The following is a 3,688-nucleotide window of genomic DNA, read 5'->3' on the forward strand; positions in this document are numbered from 1 at the left end:
TAAAAAAACCTAAAAAAATTAAAATATTTTAAAAAATTAAAATATAATAAACCTAATAAATTTAAAATATTTTTAAGAAAATTAAAAATATTAAACTGTGTTTTCCCCTGGCAGTGAAAGCCTCCCCTTCCAAGAAGAGCCGGAGCGGTCCCGCGATTCCCAGACGGAGCTGCCAGGGGGGGATCCCGGCCCAGCTCCACGGGGGCTCCGACACCAAAGCACAAGTGACCACGGAGGCAGACGTGGAGCAAGGTTGGAAAAAACCCCAAAATCCCAAAAATCCCCTGTTTTCCAGCTTTTTATCCAAGTGGAGCTGCCTGCTTCCGGAGCTGGGCGGAGAAAATAGGAAAAAAACCCCTATTTTCCTGGTTTTTGGGGTGTCTCCAGTGGGATTCCAAGCCCTGGGAGTGGTGGGACAGGAACAGGGGGTTTTCCAGTGGGATCCCAATCCCTGGGAGTGGTGGGACAGGAACTTGGGGTTCTCCAGCTTCCTGGAATGTCTCCAGTGGGATCCCAAGCCCTGGAATTGTGCTGGTGGTGGGACAGGAGCAGGGAGTGTCTCCAAAGGGATCCCAAGCCCTGGGAGTGGTGGGACAGGAACAGGGGGATCTCCAGGTTCTGGGGGTGTTTCCAGTGGATCCCAAGCCCTGGAATTGTGCTGGGACAGGAACAGGGGGATCTCCACATTCCAGAGGTGTCTCCAGTGGGATCCCAAGCCCTGGGAATGCTGGGACAGGAACAGGGGGATCTCCACATTCCAGAGGTGTCTCCAGTGGGACCCCAAGCCCTGGGAGTGCTGGGACAGGAACGGGGGGTTCTCCACATTCCAGAGGTGTCTCCAGTGGGACCCCAAACCCTGGTAATGCTGGGACAGGAACTTGGGGTTCTCCACATTCCAGAGGTGTCTCCAGTGGGATTCCAAGCCCTGGGAGTGGTGGGACAGGAACAGGGAGTTCTCCACATTCCAGGGATGTCTCCAGTGGGATCCTAAACCCTGGGAATGCTGGGACAGGAGCAGGGGGTTCTCCACATTCCAGAGATGTCTCCAGTGGCATCCTAAACCCTGGGAATGGTGGGACAGGAACAGGGGGTTCTCCACATTCCAGAGGTGTCTCCAGTGGGATCCCAAGCCCTGGGAGTGGTGGGACAGGAACAGGGCGTTCTCCACATTCCAGAGGTGTCTCCAGTGGGATCCCAAGCTCTGGGAGTGGTGGGACAGGAACTTGGGGTTCTCCAGGTTCCTGGAATGTCTCCAGTGGGATCCCAAGCCCTGGAATTGTGCTGGTGGTGGGACAGGAGCAGGGAGTGTCTCCAAAGGGATCCCAAGCCCTGGGAGTGGTGGGACAGGAACAGGGGGATCTCCAGGTTCTGGGGGTGTTTCCAGTGGATTCCAAGCCCTGGGAATGCTGAGACAGGAACGGGGGGTTCTCCACATTCCAGAGGTGTCTCCAATGGGATTCCAAGCCCTGGGAATGCTGGGACAGGAACAGGGGGATCTCCACATTCCAGAGGTGTCTCCAATGGGATCCCAAGCCCTGGGAGTGCTGGGACAGGAACAGGGGGTTCTCCACATTCCAGAGGTGTCTCCAGTGGGATCCTAAACCCTGGGAATGGTGGGACAGGAACAGGGGGTTCTCCACATTCCAGAGGTGTCTCCAGTGGGATTCCAAGCCCTGGGAGTGGTGGGACAGGAACAGGGAGTTCTCCACATTCCAGGGATGTCTCCAGTGGGATCCTAAACCCTGGGAATGGTGTGACAGGAACAGGGGGTTCTCCACATTCCAGAGGTGTCTCCAGTGGCATCCTAAACCCTGGGAATTCTGGGACAGGAACAGGGGGTTCTCCACATTCCAGAGGTGTCTCCAGTGGGATCCCAAGCCCTGGGAGTGGTGGGACAGGAATAGGGGGTTCTCCAGGTTCCTGGAATGTCTCCAGTGGGATCCCAAGCCCTGGAATTGTGCTGGTGGTGGGACAGGAATGGGAGATTCTCCAATGGGATCCCAAGCCCTGGGAATGGTGGGACAGGAACAGGGGGATCTCCAGTGGGATCCTAAACCCTGGGAGTGATGGGACAGGAACAGGGGATCTCCAGGTTCCTGGGGGTGTCTCCAGTGGTATCCTGATCCCTGGAATTTTCCTGGAATTTTGCAGGGTCCCACCTGGGCCGCCCGGATCTCCTGCCCCGCACTCTGCCCGTGGACGAAGCCAACAGCGACTCGGTGGCCACCACCCTGTCCACGTCCTCCCTGGGCAGTGGGGGCCTCAATTCCCCTGCCAACAGGTGAGGATGAACTCCCAAGGGTCATTCCCGAGCCTTTGGAGCCCCTCTGGAATGTTCTGGGCCGGGGGGGGGCCGTGTGTGGGGGATTCCCAAGTGGGAACATCCCCGTCCATGAGTGTCCCTGTCAGGTTCTTGCTGCTTCTGCTCTGTGGCTTCTGCTTCCCTGAGGAATTCTGCTTTCAATCTAATTAATTTTAACCTAATTAATGAATGATTGTTGATTATTTGGAGTTAATTTGGCCCGGAAAAGAGGAGTTCCTGCCGATCCAGCGAGGTTTTGTTCCCAAAATTTGTGATGAGATTCGACCTTCCCAGAGGGTTTGGGATCTTCTGGGAACCCCAGGAGGGCTCAGCACTGAGCTCCCACAAATCCCAGATATCCTGGGATTGCCTGGAACCTTCTGGAAAGCCCATGGAACCTTCTGGGAAGCCCATGGAACCTTCTGGAAAGCTCGTGGAACCTTCTGGAATCACCACCCCGGGCTCGTTTAAACCCGGAGGGCTGATTTTGTTTTTTTAGGATTTTGGTGTTTTTTTGGATTTTTTAGTGTTTTTTTGGCTTCTCCACCCGAAGCTTTGCCCAAGGAATGCTGCACCGGGATATTCCCGTGGCTGGGAAGAGCAGGACGGCCCTGGATCTGTGGTTTATTGACCTCTTTAAAAACTGCTTTACAGGTGTCCCCCCCCTTCTGTTTCCCCAGCGGCTCCTCCCCCGGCCCCTCCGGCCCCGAGCGCTCCCGGGAGCTGAGGGAGCAGCTCCAGGACCTGCAGGAGACAGAGATCAGCTTTGTGAGTATTCCCAGAGGGAAAACTCGGCCCGGGGATGGAGCAGGAGGGAGGATTTGGGGGTTGGTTTGATCCCTGTCCCGTTGGGAACATGGAATGGGAGAGGGGCAGGAGCAGCTCTTCGCCCCTCACCAAATCCACCTCCTGGGGCTGATCCACCTCTTGGGGGTGGATCTGATGCCCCAAAAGTGGATTTGGGAATCGGATAAAAGGGGAGGGAATCAGAGGAAACCTGGGATTGGATAAAAAGCAGGGAATTCCCTCGTTCCTGAAGGCCTGGAGTTGTGCTGGTGGTGGGACAGGAACAGGGGGATCTCCAGATTCCAGAGGTGTCTCCAGTGGGATCCCAAGCCCTGGAAGTTGTGGGACAGGAACAGGGGGTTCTCCACATTCCAGAGGTGTCTCCAGTGGGATCCCAAGCCCTGGAAGTTGTGCTGGTGGTGGGACAGGAACAGGGGGTTCTCCAGTGGAATCCCAAGCCTTGGAAGTTGTGGGACAAGAATGGGGGATTCTCCAAAGGGATCCCAAGCCTTGGGAGTGGTGGGACAGGAACAGGGGGTTCTCCAGATTCCAGAGGTGTCTCCAGTGGGATCCCAAGCCCTGGGAGTGGTGGGACAGGAA

The 3,688-nt window shown here is 55.9% G+C and overlaps 1 long non-coding RNA gene across 1 annotated transcript; it reads left to right on the forward strand.

Annotated features, from left to right (window-relative positions):
• Positions 1 to 91: 91 nt before the first annotated feature.
• LOC113962304 lies at positions 92 to 3,520 on the forward strand. The gene is made up of 3 exons (XR_003532511.1): positions 92 to 252; positions 2,152 to 2,281; positions 2,957 to 3,520. It is a non-coding gene; the product is annotated as an uncharacterized LOC113962304 (long non-coding RNA).
• The last annotated feature ends 168 nt before the right edge of the window (positions 3,521 to 3,688 follow it).

This window comes from Neopelma chrysocephalum, unplaced genomic scaffold (genome assembly GCF_003984885.1).
Source record: "Neopelma chrysocephalum unplaced genomic scaffold, ASM398488v2 Primary Assembly neopelma1_143151, whole genome shotgun sequence".
NCBI classification, from domain to species: Eukaryota; Metazoa; Chordata; class Aves; order Passeriformes; family Pipridae; genus Neopelma; species Neopelma chrysocephalum.